Here is a 16273-nt window from a genome sequence, read left to right as displayed (position 1 = left end):
AATAGAGAAAACAAAAGGGGTAAATAAATAGAGAAAAATAGGGAAATAAATAGAGAAAATAGGTAAATTATCTAGAGAAAAAATAGGTGTATAAATATAGATAAATATCTAAATAAATCAAAGAAAAAAAGGTAAATAAAACAATAGGTAAATAAATTAAAGGAAAAAATAGGTAAATATCTAGAGAAAAATAGGTAAATAAATAGAGAAAAATAGGTAAATAAACCAAAGAAAAAAAGGTAAATAAAAAAATATGTAAATAAATTAGAGAAAAAAATAGGTAAATAAACAGAGAAAAATACGTAAATAAATGAGAGAGAAAAATAGGTAAATATATAGAGAAAAATAGGTAAATAAATAGAGAAAAAAGAGGTAAATAAATAGAGAAAAATAGGTAAATAAAATAGGGAAAAATAGGTAAATAAACAGAGAAAAATAGGTAAATATGTAGAGAAAACAAAAGAGGTAAACAAATAGAGAAAAAATAGTAAAATAAATAGAGAAAAAATAGGTAAATTATCTGGAGATAAAATATGTGTATAAACAGAGATAAATAGCTAAATAAATCAAAGAAAAAAAGGTAAATAAAAAAATAGGTAAATAAATTAGAGGAAAAAATAGGTAAATAAATAGAGAAAATATAGGTGTATAAATTAGAGAAAGAAAGGGGTAAATAAATAGAAAAAAGTTAATGAATAGAGAAAAAATTGGAAAATAAATAGAGAAAAAATAGGTAAATAAATAGAGAAAAAAGAGGTAAATAAATAGAGAAAAATAGGTAAATAAGTACATAAGAAAATAGGTAAATAAAATAGAGAAAAAAATAGGCAAATAAATAGATTAAAATAGGTAAATAAGCTAGAGAAAAAATAGGTGTATAAATAGAGAAAAAATAGCTAAATAAATCAAGGGAAAAAAGGTAAATAAAAAAATAGGTAAATAAATTAGAGGAAAAAATAGGTAAATAACTAGAGAAAAATAGGTAAATAAATAGAGAAAACAAAAGAGGTAAATAAATAGAGAAAAATAGGAAAATAAGTAGAGAAAAAATAGGTATATTATCTAGAGAAAAAAATAGGTAAATAAATAGAGAAAACAAAAGAGGTAAATAAATAGAGGAAAAAAATAGGTAAATAAATACAGAAAAATAGGTAAATTAGGTAGAGAAAAAAATAGGTGTATAAATAGAGAAAAATAGGTAAATAAACCAAAGGAAAAAAGGTAAATAAAATATAGGTAAATAAAATAGAGGAAAAATAGGTAACTAAACAGAGAAAAAATAGGAAAATAAATGAGAGATAATATAGGTAAATAACTAGAGAAACAATAGGTAAATAAATAGAGAAAAATAGGTAAATAAATAGAGAAAATATAGGTGTATAATTTAGAGAGAAAAAGCGGTAAATAAATAGAAAAAAGTTAATGAGTAGAGAAAAAATTGGAAAATAAATAGAGAAAAAATACGTAAATAAATAGAGAAAAAATAGGTAAATTATCTAGAGAAAAATAGGTAAATAAATAGAGAAACAAAAGAGGTAAATAAATAGAGAAAAAAATAGGTAAATAAATACAGAAAAATAGGTAAATTAGGTAGAGAAAAAATAGGTAAATATCTAGAGAAAAAATAGGTAAATAAATAGAGAAAAATAGGTAAATTATCTAGAGAAAAATAGGTAAATAAATAGAGAAAACAAAAGAGGTAAATAAAATAGAGAAAAAAATAGGTAAATAAATACAGAAAAATAGGTAAATTAGGTAGAGAAAAAATAGGTGTATAAATAGAGATAAATAGCTAAATAAATCAAAGAAAAAAAGGTAAATAAAAAAATAGGTAAATAAATTAGAGGAAAAAATAGGTAAATAACTAGAGAAAAATAGGTAAATAAATAGAGAAAACAAAAGAGGTAAATAAATAAAGAAAACAAAAGAGGTAAATAAATAGAGAAAAATATGAAAATAAATAGAGAAAAAATAGGTAAATTATCTAGAGAAAAAATAGGTGTATAAATAGAGATAAATAGCTAAATAAATCAAAGAAAAAAAGGTAAATAAAAAAATAGGTAAATAAATTAGAGGAAAAAATAGGTAAATAACTAGAGAAAAATAGGTAAATAAATAGAGAAAACAAAAGAGGTAAATAAATAGAGAAAAATAGGAAATAAATAGAGAAAAAATAGGTATATTATCTAGAGAAAAAATAGGTGTATAAATAGAGATAAATAGCTAAATAAATCAAAGAAAAAAAGGTAAATAAAAAATAGGTAATTAAATTAGAGGAAAAAATAGGTAAATAACTAGAGAAAAATAGGTAAATAAATAGAGAAAACAAAAGAGGTAAATAAATAGAGAAAAATAGGAAAATAAATAGAGAAAAAATAGGTAAATTATCTAGAGAAAAAATAGGTGTATAAATAGAGATAAATAGCTAAATAAATAAAAGAAAAAGGTAAATAAAAAAATAGGTAAATAAACTAGAGAAAAAATAGGTAAATAAATTAGAGAAAAAATAGGTAAATTATCTAGAGAAAAAATAGGTAAATTATCTAGAGAAAAAATAGGTGTATAAATATAGAAAAATAGGTAATGAAGTACAGAAAACAAAGTAGGCAAATAAATACAGAAAAAAGAGGTAAATAACTAGAGAAAAATAGGTAAATAAATAGAGAAAAATAGTTAATGAAGTACAGAAAACAAAGTAGGTAAATAAATACAGAAAAAAGAGGTAAATAACTAGAGAAAAAATAGGTAAATAAATAGAGAAAAAATAGGTAAATAAATGAGAAAGGAACTGGGTAAATAACTAGTGAAAAAATTGGTAAATAAATAGAGGAAAAAAAGAGGCAACTAAATAGAGAAAAATAGGTAAATAAATAGAGAAAACAAAAGAGGTAAATAAATAGAGAAAAAATAGGTAAATAAATACAGAAAAATAGGTAAATTAGGTAGAGAAAAAATAGGTGTATAAATAGAGAAAAATAGGTAATGAAGTACAGAAAACAAAGTACGTAAATAAATACAGAAAAAAGAGGTAAATAACTAGAGAAAAAATAGGTAAATAAATAGAGAAAACAAAAGGGGTAAATAAATAGAGAAAAATAGGGAAATAAATAGAGAAAAATAGGTAAATTATCTAGAGAAAAAATAGGTGTATAAATATAGATAAATATCTAAATAAATCAAAGAAAAAAAGGCAAATAAAACAATAGGTAAATAAATTAAAGGAAAAAATAGGTAAATATCTAGAGAAAAATAGGTAAATAAATAGAGAAAAATAGGTAAATAAACCAAAGAAAAAAAGGTAAATAAAAAAATATGTAAATAAATTAGAGAAAAAAATAGGTAAATAAACAGAGAAAAATACGTAAATAAATGAGAGAGAAAAATAGGTAAATATATAGAGAAAATATAGGTGTATAATTTAGAGAGAAAAAGCGGTAAATAAATAGAAAAAAGTTAATGAGTAGGGAAAAAATTGGAAAATAAATAGAGAAAAAATAGGTAAATAAATAGAGAAAAAATAGGTAAATTATCTAGAGAAAAATAGGTAAATAAATAGAGAAAACAAAAGAGGTAAATAAATAGAGAAAAAATAGGTAAATAAATACAGAAAAATAGGTAAATTAGGTAGAGAAAAAATAGGTAAATATCTAGAGAAAAAATAGGTAAATAAATAGAGAAAAATAGGTAAATTATCTAGAGAAAAATAGGTAAATAAATAGAGAAAACAAAAGAGGTAAATAAATAGAGAAAAATAGGTAAATAAATACAGAAAAATAGGTAAATTAGGTAGAGAAAAAATAGGTGTATAAATAGAGATAAATAGCTAAATAAATCAAAGAAAAAAAGGTAAATAAAAAAATAGGTAAATAAATTAGAGGAAAAATAGGTAAATAACTAGAGAAAAATAGGTAAATAAATAGAGAAAACAAAAGAGGTAAATAAATAGAGAAAACAAAAGAGGTAAATAAATAGAGAAAAATATGAAAATAAATAGAGAAAAAATAGGTAAATTATCTAGAGAAAAAATAGGTGTATAAATAGAGATAAATAGCTAAATAAATCAAAGAAAAAAAGGTAAATAAAAAATAGGTAAATAAATTAGAGGAAAAATAGGTAAATAACTAGAGAAAAATAGGTAAATAAATAGAGAAAACAAAAGAGGTAAATAAATAGTGAAAAATAGGAAAATAAATAGAGAAAAAATAGGTATATTATCTAGAGAAAAAATAGGTGTATAAATAGAGATAAATAGCTAAATAAATCAAAGAAAAAAAGGTAATTAAATTAGAGGAAAAAAATAGGTAAATAACTAGAGAAAAATAGGTAAATAAATAGAGAAAACAAAAGAGGTAAATAAGTAGAGAAAAATAGGAAAATAAATAGAGAAAAAATAGGTAAATTATCTAGAGAAAAAATAGGTGTATAAATAGAGATAAATAGCTAAATAAATAAAAGAAAAAAAGGTAAATAAAAAAATAGGTAAATAAACTAGAGAAAAAAATAGGTAAATAAATTAGAGAAAAAATAGGTAAATTATCTAGAGAAAAATAGGTAAATAAATAGAGAAAACAAAAGAGGTAAATAAATAGAGACAAATAGGTAAATAAGTACATAAGAAAATAGGTAAATAAAATAGAGAAAAAAATAGGCAAATAAATAGAGAAAAATAGGTAAATTATATAGAGAAAAAATAGGTGTATAAATAGAGATAAATAGCTAAATAAATCAAAGAAAAAAAGGTAAATAAAAAAATAGGTAAATAAATTAGAGGAAAAAATAGGTAAATAACTAGAGAAAAATAGGTAAATAAATAGAGAAAACAAAAGAGGTAAATAAATAGAGAAAAATAGGAAAATAAATATATAAAAAATAGGTATATTATCTAGAGAAAAAATAGGTGTATAAATAGAGATAAATAGCTAAATAAATCAAAGAAAAAAAGGTAAATAAAAAAATAGGTAAATAAATTAGAGGAAAAAATAGGTAAATAACTAGAGAAAAATAGGTAAATAAATAGAGAAAACAAAATAGGTAAATAAATAGAGAAAACAAAAGAGGTAAATAAATAGAGAAAACAAAAGAGGTAAATAAATAGAGAAAAATATGAAAATAAATAGAGAAAAGATAGGTAAATTATCTAGAGAAAAAATAGGTGTATAAATAGAGATAAATAGCTAAATAAATCAAAGAAAAAAAGGTAAATAAAAAAATAGGTAAATAAATTAGAGGAAAAAATAGGTAAATAACTAGAGAAAAATAGGTAAATAAATAGAGAAAACAAAAGAGGTAAATAAATAGAGAAAAATAGGAAGATAAATAGAGAAAAAATAGGTAAATTATCTAGAGAAAAAATAGGTGTATAAATAGAGATAAATAGCTAAATAAATAAAAGAAAAAAAGGTAAATAAAAAATAGGTAAATAAACTAGAGAAAAAATAGGTAAATAAATTAGAGAAAAAATAGGTAAATTATCTAGAGAAAAAATAGGTAAATTATCTAGAGAAAAAATAGGTGTATTAATAGAGAAAAATAGGTAATGAAGTACAGAAAACAAAGTAGGTAAATAAATACAGAAAAAAGAGGTAAATAACTAGAGAAAAATAGGTAAATAAATAGAGAAAAATAGTTAATGAAGTACAGAAAACAAAGTAGGTAAATAAATACAGAAAAAGAGGTAAATAACTAGAGAAAAAATAGGTAAATAAATAGAGAAAAAATAGGTAAATAAATGAGAAAGGAACTGGGTAAATAACTAGTGAAAAAATTGGTAAATAAATAGAGGAAAAAAGAGGCAACTAAATAGAGAAAAATAGGTAAATAAATAGAGAAAACAAAAGAGGTAAATAAATAGAGAAAAAATAGGTAAATAAATACAGAAAAATAGGTAAATTAGGTAGAGAAAAAATAGGTGTATAAATAGAGAAAAATAGGTAATGAAGTACAGAAAACAAAGTACGTAAATAAATACAGAAAAAAGAGGTAAATAACTAGAGAAAAAATAGGTAAATAAATAGAGAAAACAAAAGGGGTAAATAAATAGAGAAAAATAGGGAAATAAATAGAGAAAAATAGGTAAATTATCTAGAGAAAAAATAGGTGTATAAATATAGATAAATATCTAAATAAATCAAAGAAAAAAAGGCAAATAAAACAATAGGTAAATAAATTAAAGGAAAAAATAGGTAAATATCTAGAGAAAAATAGGTAAATAAATAGAGAAAAATAGGTAAATAAACCAAAGAAAAAAAGGTAAATAAAAAAATATGTAAATAAATTAGAGAAAAAAATAGGTAAATAAACAGAGAAAAATACGTAAATAAATGAGAGAGAAAAATAGGTAAATATATAGAGAAAATATAGGTGTATAATTTAGAGAGAAAAAGCGGTAAATAAATAGAAAAAAGTTAATGAGTAGGGAAAAAATTGGAAAATAAATAGAGAAAAAATAGGTAAATAAATAGAGAAAAAATAGGTAAATTATCTAGAGAAAAATAGGTAAATAAATAGAGAAAACAAAAGAGGTAAATAAATAGAGAAAAAATAGGTAAATAAATACAGAAAAATAGGTAAATTAGGTAGAGAAAAAATAGGTAAATATCTAGAGAAAAAATAGGTAAATAAATAGAGAAAAATAGGTAAATTATCTAGAGAAAAATAGGTAAATAAATAGAGAAAACAAAAGAGGTAAATAAATAGAGAAAAATAGGTAAATAAATACAGAAAAATAGGTAAATTAGGTAGAGAAAAAATAGGTGTATAAATAGAGATAAATAGCTAAATAAATCAAAGAAAAAAAGGTAAATAAAAAAATAGGTAAATAAATTAGAGGAAAAAATAGGTAAATAACTAGAGAAAAATAGGTAAATAAATAGAGAAAACAAAAGAGGTAAATAAATAGAGAAAACAAAAGAGGTAAATAAATAGAGAAAAATATGAAAATAAATAGAGAAAAAATAGGTAAATTATCTAGAGAAAAAATAGGTGTATAAATAGAGATAAATAGCTAAATAAATCAAAGAAAAAAAGGTAAATAAAAAATAGGTAAATAAATTAGAGGAAAAATAGGTAAATAACTAGAGAAAAATAGGTAAATAAATAGAGAAAACAAAAGAGGTAAATAAATAGTGAAAAATAGGAAAATAAATAGAGAAAAAATAGGTATATTATCTAGAGAAAAAATAGGTGTATAAATAGAGATAAATAGCTAAATAAATCAAAGAAAAAAAGGTAATTAAATTAGAGGAAAAAATAGGTAAATAACTAGAGAAAAATAGGTAAATAAATAGAGAAAACAAAAGAGGTAAATAAGTAGAGAAAAATAGGAAAATAAATAGAGAAAAAATAGGTAAATTATCTAGAGAAAAATAGGTAAATAAATAGAGAAAACAAAAGAGGTAAATAAATACAGAAAAAAGAGGTAAATAACTAGAGAAAAAATAGGTAAATAAATAGAGAAAAAATAGGTAAATAAATGAGAAAGGAACTGGGTAAATAACTAGTGAAAAAATTGGTAAATAAATAGAGGAAAAAAAGAGGCAACTAAATAGAGAAAAATAGGTAAATAAATAGAGAAAACAAAAGAGGTAAATAAATAGAGAAAAAATAGGTAAATAAATACAGAAAAATAGGTAAATTAGGTAGAGAAAAAATAGGTGTATAAATAGAGAAAAATAGGTAATGAAGTACAGAAAACAAAGTACGTAAATAAATACAGAAAAAAGAGGTAAATAACTAGAGAAAAAATAGGTAAATAAATAGAGAAAACAAAAGGGGTAAATAAATAGAGAAAAATAGGGAAATAAATAGAGAAAAATAGGTAAATTATCTAGAGAAAAAATAGGTGTATAAATATAGATAAATATCTAAATAAATCAAAGAAAAAAAGGCAAATAAAACAATAGGTAAATAAATTAAAGGAAAAAATAGGTAAATATCTAGAGAAAAATAGGTAAATAAATAGAGAAAAATAGGTAAATAAACCAAAGAAAAAAAGGTAAATAAAAAAATATGTAAATAAATTAGAGAAAAAAATAGGTAAATAAACAGAGAAAAATACGTAAATAAATGAGAGAGAAAAATAGGTAAATATATAGAGAAAATATAGGTGTATAATTTAGAGAGAAAAAGCGGTAAATAAATAGAAAAAAGTTAATGAGTAGGGAAAAAATTGGAAAATAAATAGAGAAAAAATAGGTAAATAAATAGAGAAAAAATAGGTAAATTATCTAGAGAAAAATAGGTAAATAAATAGAGAAAACAAAAGAGGTAAATAAATAGAGAAAAAATAGGTAAATAAATACAGAAAAATAGGTAAATTAGGTAGAGAAAAAATAGGTAAATATCTAGAGAAAAAATAGGTAAATAAATAGAGAAAAATAGGTAAATTATCTAGAGAAAAATAGGTAAATAAATAGAGAAAACAAAAGAGGTAAATAAATAGAGAAAAATAGGTAAATAAATACAGAAAAATAGGTAAATTAGGTAGAGAAAAAATAGGTGTATAAATAGAGATAAATAGCTAAATAAATCAAAGAAAAAAAGGTAAATAAAAAAATAGGTAAATAAATTAGAGGAAAAAATAGGTAAATAACTAGAGAAAAATAGGTAAATAAATAGAGAAAACAAAAGAGGTAAATAAATAGAGAAAACAAAAGAGGTAAATAAATAGAGAAAAATATGAAAATAAATAGAGAAAAAATAGGTAAATTATCTAGAGAAAAAATAGGTGTATAAATAGAGATAAATAGCTAAATAAATCAAAGAAAAAAAGGTAAATAAAAAATAGGTAAATAAATTAGAGGAAAAATAGGTAAATAACTAGAGAAAAATAGGTAAATAAATAGAGAAAACAAAAGAGGTAAATAAATAGTGAAAAATAGGAAAATAAATAGAGAAAAAATAGGTATATTATCTAGAGAAAAAATAGGTGTATAAATAGAGATAAATAGCTAAATAAATCAAAGAAAAAAAGGTAATTAAATTAGAGGAAAAAATAGGTAAATAACTAGAGAAAAATAGGTAAATAAATAGAGAAAACAAAAGAGGTAAATAAGTAGAGAAAAATAGGAAAATAAATAGAGAAAAAATAGGTAAATTATCTAGAGAAAAATAGGTAAATAAATAGAGAAAACAAAAGAGGTAAATAAATACAGAAAAAAGAGGTAAATAACTAGAGAAAAATAGGTAAATAAATAGAGAAAAATAGTTAATGAAGTACAGAAAACAAAGTAGGTAAATAAATACAGAAAAAAGAGGTAAATAACTAGAGAAAAAATAGGTAAATAAATAGAGAAAAAAATAAGTAAATAAATGAGAAAGGAACTGGGTAAATAACTAGAGAAAAAATTGGTAAATAAATAGAGGAAAAAAAGAGGCAACTAAATAGAGAAAAATAGGTAAATAAATAGAGAAAAAATAGGTAAATAAAATAGGGAAAAATAGGTAAATAAACAGAGAAAAATAGGTAAATAAGTAGAGAAAACCAAAGAGGTAAACAAATAGAGAAAAAATAGGAAAATAAATAGAGAAAAAATAGGTAAATTATCTGGAGAAAAAATCGATGCATACATAGAGATATATAGCTAAATAAATCAAAGAAAAAAAGGTAAATAAAAAAATAGGTAAAGAAATTTGAGGAAAAAATAGGTAAATAAATGAGAAAGAAAAATGGGTAAATAACTAGAGAAAAAATTAGTAAATAAATAGAGGATAAGAAGAGGTAACTAAATAGATAAAAATAGGTAAATAAATAGAGAAAAAATAGGTAAATAAAATAGGGAAAAATAGGTAAATAAACAGAGAAAAATAGGTAAATAAATCAAAGAAAAAGAGGTAAATAAAAAATAGGTAAATAAACTAGAGAAAAAAATAGGTAAATAAATTAGAGAAAAATAGGTAAATAAGTACATAAGAAAATAGGTAAATAAAATAGAGAAAAAAATAGGCAAATAAATAGAGAAAAATAGGTAAATTATATAGAGAAAAAATAGGTGTATAAATAGAGATAAATAGCTAAATAAATCAAAGAAAAAAAGGTAAATAAAAAAATAGGTAAATAAATTAGAGGAAAAAATAGGTAAATAACTAGAGAAAAATAGGTAAATAAATAGAGAAAACAAAAGAGGTAAATAAATAGAGAAAAATATGAAAATAAATAGAGAAAAGATAGGTAAATTATCTAGAGAAAAAATAGGTGTATAAATAGAGATAAATAGCTAACTAAATCAAAGAAAAAAAGGTAAATAAAAAAATAGGTAAATAAATTAGAAGAAAAAATAGGTAAATAACTAGAGAAAAATAGGTAAATAAATAGAGAAAACAAAAGAGGTAAATAAATAGAGAAAAATAGGAAAATAAATAGAGAAAAATAGGTAAATTATCTAGAGAAAAATAGGTGTATAAATAGAGATAAATAGCTAAATAAATAAAAGAAAAAAAGGTAAATAAAAAAATAGGTAAATAAACTAGAGAAAAAAATAGGTAAATAAATTAGAGAAAAAATAGGTAAATTATCTAGAGAAAAAATAGGTAAATTATCTAGAGAAAAAATAGGCGTATAAATAGAGAAAAATAGGTAATGAAGTACAGAAAACAAAGTAGGTAAATAAATACAGAAAAAAGAGGTAAATAAATAGAGAAAAATAGGAAAATAAATAGAGAAAAAATAGGTAAATTATCTAGAGAAAAAATAGGTGTATAAATAGAGATAAATAGCTAAATAAATAAAAGAAAAAAAGGTAAATAAAAAAATAGGTAAATAAACTAGAGAAAAAAATAGGTAAATAAATTAGAGAAAAAATAGGTAAATTATCTAGAGAAAAATAGGTAAATAAATAGAGAAAACAAAAGAGGTAAATAAATAGAGAAAAATAGGTAAATAAGTACATAAGAAAATAGGTAAATAAAATAGAGAAAAAAATAGGCAAATAAATAGAGAAAAATAGGTAAATTATATAGAGAAAAAATAGGTGTATAAATAGAGATAAATAGCTAAATAAATCAAAAAAAAAAAGGTAAATAAAAAAATAGGTAAATAAATTAGAGGAAAAAATAGGTAAATAACTAGAGAAAAATAGGTAAATAAATAGAGAAAACAAAAGAGGTAAATAAATAGAGAAAAATAGGAAAATAAATATATAAAAAATAGGTATATTATCTAGAGAAAAAATAGGTGTATAAATAGAGATAAATAGCTAAATAAATCAAAGAAAAAAAGGTAAATAAAAAAATAGGTAAATAAATTAGAGGAAAAAATAGGTAAATAACTAGAGAAAAATAGGTAAATAAATAGAGAAAACAAAAGAGGTAAATAAATAGAGAAAACAAAAGAGGTAAATAAATAGAGAAAAATATGAAAATAAATAGAGAAAAGATAGGTAAATTATCTAGAGAAAAAATAGGTGTATAAATAGAGATAAATAGCTAAATAAATCAAAGAAAAAAAGGTAAATAAAAAAATAGGTAAATAAATTAGAGGAAAAAATAGGTAAATAACTAGAGAAAAATAGGTAAATAAATAGAGAAAACAAAAGAGGTAAATAAATAGAGAAAAATAGGAAAATAAATAGAGAAAAAATAGGTAAATTATCTAGAGAAAAAATAGGTGTATAAATAGAGATAAATAGCTAAATAAATAAAAGAAAAAAAGGTAAATAAAAAAATAGGTAAATAAACTAGAGAAAAAAATAGGTAAATAAATTAGAGAAAAAATAGGTAAATTATCTAGAGAAAAATAGGTAAATAAATAGAGAAAACAAAAGAGGTAAATAAATAGAGACAAATAGGTAAATAAGTACATAAGAAAATAGGTAAATAAAATAGAGAAAAAAATAGGCAAATAAATAGAGAAAAATAGGTAAATTATATTGAGAAAAAATAGGTGTATAAATAGAGATAAATAGCTAAATAAATCAAAGAAAAAAAGGTAAATAAAAAAATAGGTAAATAAATTAGAGGAAAAAATAGGTAAATAACTAGAGAAAAATAGGTAAATAAATAGAGAAAACAAAAGAGGTAAATAAATAGAGAAAAATAGGAAAATAAATATATAAAAAATAGGTATATTATCTAGAGAAAAAATAGGTGTATAAATAGAGATAAATAGCTAAATAAATCAAAGAAAAAAAGGTAAATAAAAAAATAGGTAAATAAATTAGAGGAAAAAATAGGTAAATAACTAGAGAAAAATAGGTAAATAAATAGAGAAAACAAAATAGGTAAATAAATAGAGAAAACAAAAGAGGTAAATAAATAGAGAAAACAAAAGAGGTAAATAAATAGAGAACAATATGAAAATAAATAGAGAAAAGATAGGTAAATTATCTAGAGAAAAAATAGGTGTATAAATAGAGATAAATAGCTAAATAAATCAAAGAAAAAAAGGTAAATAAAAAAATAGGTAAATAAATTAGAGGAAAAAATAGGTAAATAACTAGAGAAAAATAGGTAAATAAATAGAGAAAACAAAAGAGGTAAATAAATAGAGAAAAATAGGAAGATAAATAGAGAAAAAATAGGTAAATTATCTAGAGAAAAAATAGGTGTATAAATAGAGATAAATAGCTAAATAAATAAAAGAAAAAAAGGTAAATAAAAAAATAGGTAAATAAACTAGAGAAAAAAATAGGTAAATAAATTAGAGAAAAAATAGGTAAATTATCTAGAGAAAAAATAGGTAAATTATCTAGAGAAAAAATAGGTGTATTAATAGAGAAAAATAGGTAATGAAGTACAGAAAATAAAGTAGGTAAATAAATACAGAAAAAAGAGGTAAATAACTAGAGAAAAATAGGTAAATAAATACAGAAAAATAGTTAATGAAGTACAGAAAACAAAGTAGGTAAATAAATACAGAAAAAAGAGGTAAATAACTAGAGAAAAAATAGGTAAATAAATAGAGAAAAAAATAGGTAAATAAATGAGAAAGGAACTGGGTAAATAACTAGAGAAAAAATTGGTAAATAAATAGAGGAAAAAAAGAGGCAACTAAATAGAGAAAAATAGGTAAATAAATAGGGAAAAAATAGGTAAATAAAATAGGGAAAAATAGGTAAATAAACAGAGAAAAATAGGTAAATAAGTAGAGAAAACCAAAGAGGTAAACAAATAGAGAAAAAATAGGAAAATAAATAGAGAAAAAATAGGTAAATTATCTGGAGAAAAAATCGATGCATACATAGAGATATATAGCTAAATAAATCAAAGAAAAAAAGGTAAATAAAAAAATAGGTAAAGAAATTTGAGGAAAAAATAGGTAAATAAATGAGAAAGAAAAATGGGTAAATAACTAGAGAAAAAATTAGTAAATAAATAGAGGATAAGAAGAGGTAACTAAATAGATAAAAATAGGTAAATAAATAGAGAAAAAATAGGTAAATAAAATAGGGAAAAATAGGTAAATAAACAGAGAAAAATAGGTAAATAAATCAAAGAAAAAGAGGTAAATAAAAAATAGGTAAATAAACTAGAGAAAAAAATAGGTAAATAAATTAGAGAAAAAATAGGTAAATTATCTAGAGAATAAGTAGGTGTATAAATATAGATAAATAGCTACATAAATCAAAGACAAAAAGGTAAATAAAGAAGTACGTAAATAAATTAAAGGAAAAATAGGTAAATAAACAGAGAAAAATAGGAAAATAAATGAGAGAAAATATAGGTAAATGACTAGAGAAACAATAGGTAAATAACTAGAGAAAAATAGGTAAATAAATAGAGAAAACAAAAGAGGTAAATAAATAGAGAAAAATAGGAAAATAAATAGAGAAAAAATAGGTAAATTATCTAGAGAAAAAATAGGTGTATAAATAGAGATAAATAGCTAAATAAATCAAAGAAAAAAAGGTAAATAAAAAAATAGGTAAATAAATTAGAGGAAAAAATAGGTAAATAACTAGAGAAAAATAGGTAAATAAATAGAGAAAACAAAAGAGGTAAATAAATAGAGAAAAATAGGAAAATAAATATATAAAAAATAGGTATATTATCTAGAGAAAAAATAGGTGTATAAATAGAGATAAATAGCTAAATAAATCAAAGAAAAAAAGGTAAATAAAAAAATAGGTAAATAAATTAGAGGAAAAAATAGGTAAATAACTAGAGAAAAATAGGTAAATAAATAGAGAAAACAAAAGAGGTAAATAAATAGAGAAAACAAAAGAGGTAAATAAATAGAGAAAAATATGAAAATAAATAGAGAAAAGATAGGTAAATTATCTAGAGAAAAAATAGGTGTATAAATAGAGATAAATAGCTAAATAAATCAAAGAAAAAAAGGTAAATAAATTAGAAGAAAAAATAGGTAAATAACTAGAGAAAAATAGGTAAATAAATAGAGAAAACAAAAGAGGTAAATAAATAGAGAAAAATAGGAAAATAAATAGAGAAAAATAGGTAAATTATCTAGAGAAAAATAGGTGTATAAATAGAGATAAATAGCTAAATAAATAAAAGAAAAAAAGGTAAATAAAAAAATAGGTAAATAAACTAGAGAAAAAAATAGGTAAATAAATTAGAGAAAAAATAGGTAAATTATCTAGAGAAAAAATAGGTAAATTATCTAGAGAAAAAATAGGCGTATAAATAGAGAAAAATAGGTAATGAAGTACAGAAAGCAAAGTAGGTAAATAAATACAGAAAAAAGAGGTAAATAAATAGAGAAAAATAGGAAAATAAATAGAGAAAAAATAGGTAAATTATCTAGAGAAAAAATAGGTGTATAAATAGAGATAAATAGCTAAATAAATAAAAGAAAAAAAGGTAAATAAAAAAATAGGTAAATAAACTTGAGAAAAAAATAGGTAAATAAATTAGAGAAAAAATAGGTAAATTATCTAGAGAAAAATAGGTAAATAAATAGAGAAAACAAAAGAGGTAAATAAATAGAGAAAAATAGGTAAATAAGTACATAAGAAAATAGGTAAATAAAATAGAGAAAAAAATAGGCAAATAAATAGAGAAAAATAGGTAAATTATATAGAGAAAAAATAGGTGTATAAATAGAGATAAATAGCTAAATAAATCAAAGAAAAAAAGGTAAATAAAAAAATAGGTAAATAAATTAGAGGAAAAAATAGGTAAATAACTAGAGAAAAATAGGTAATTAAATAGAGAAAACAAAAGAGGTAAATAAATAGAGAAAAATAGGAAAATAAATATATAAAAAATAGGTATATTATCTAGAGAAAAAATAGGTGTATAAATAGAGATAAATAGCTAAATAAATCAAAGAAAAAAAGGTAAATAAAAAAATAGGTAAATAAATTAGAGGAAAAAATAGGTAAATAACTAGAGAAAAATAGGTAAATAAATAGAGAAAACAAAAGAGGTAAATAAATAGAGAAAACAAAAGAGGTAAATAAATAGAGAAAAATATGAAAATAAATAGAGAAAAGATAGGTAAATTATCTAGAGAAAAAATAGGTGTATAAATAGAGATAAATAGCTAAATAAATCAAAGAAAAAAAGGTAAATAAAAAAATAGGTAAATAAATTAGAGGAAAAAATAGGTAAATAACTAGAGAAAAATAGGTAAATAAATAGAGAAAACAAAAGAGGTAAATAAATAGAGAAAAATAGGAAAATAAATAGAGAAAAAATAGGTAAATTATCTAGAGAAAAAATAGGTGTATAAATAGAGATAAATAGCTAAATAAATAAAAGAAAAAAAGGTAAATAAAAAAATAGGTAAATAAACTAGAGAAAAAAATAGGTAAATAAATTAGAGAAAAAATAGGTAAATTATCTAGAGAAAAAATAGGTAAATTATCTAGAGAAAAAATAGGTGTATAAATAGAGAAAAATAGGTAATGAAGTACAGAAAACAAAGTAGGTAAATAAATACAGAAAAAAGAGGTAAATAACTAGAGAAAAATAGGTAAATAAATAGAGAAAAATAGTTAATGAAGTACAGAAAACAAAGTAGGTAAATAAATACAGAAAAAAGAGGTAAATAACTAGAGAAAAAATAGGTAAATAAATAGAGAAAAAAATAGGTAAATAAATGAGAAAGGAACTGGGTAAATAACTAGAGAAAAAATTGGTAAATAAATAGAGGAAAAAAGAGGCAACTAAATAGAGAAAAATAGGTAAATAAATAGGGAAAAAATAGGTAAATAAAATAGGGAAAAATAGGTAAATAAACAGAGAAAAATAGGTAAATAAGTAGAGAAAACCAAAGAGGTAAACAAATAGAGAAAAAATAGGAAAATAAATAGAGAAAAAATAGGTAAATTATCTGGAGAAAAAATCGATGCATACATAGAGATATATAGCT

The 16273-nt window shown here is 20.6% G+C and overlaps 3 long non-coding RNA genes across 3 annotated transcripts; all 3 read left to right on the top strand.

Moving 5' to 3' along the window:
• Nucleotides 1-86: 86 nt before the first annotated feature.
• LOC143378285 (uncharacterized) lies at nt 87-3862 on the top strand. The gene is made up of 2 exons (XR_013088080.1): nt 87-349; nt 3232-3862. It is a non-coding gene; the product is annotated as an uncharacterized LOC143378285 (long non-coding RNA).
• Nucleotides 1104-3098, top strand: LOC143378286 (uncharacterized). The gene is made up of 2 exons (XR_013088081.1): nt 1104-1605; nt 2958-3098. It is a non-coding gene; the product is annotated as an uncharacterized LOC143378286 (long non-coding RNA).
• A 506-nt stretch (nt 3863-4368) lies between the features above and the next one.
• Nucleotides 4369-10987, top strand: LOC143378284 (uncharacterized). Its single transcript, XR_013088079.1, has 2 exons — nt 4369-8379; nt 9396-10987. It is a non-coding gene; the product is annotated as an uncharacterized LOC143378284 (long non-coding RNA).
• Nucleotides 10988-16273: the final 5286 nt, after the last annotated feature.

Source organism: Andrena cerasifolii, unplaced genomic scaffold (genome assembly GCF_050908995.1).
Source record: "Andrena cerasifolii isolate SP2316 unplaced genomic scaffold, iyAndCera1_principal scaffold2123, whole genome shotgun sequence".
Taxonomy (NCBI): domain Eukaryota; kingdom Metazoa; phylum Arthropoda; class Insecta; order Hymenoptera; family Andrenidae; genus Andrena; species Andrena cerasifolii.
This window is presented reverse-complemented; position numbering and strand designations above follow the sequence as displayed.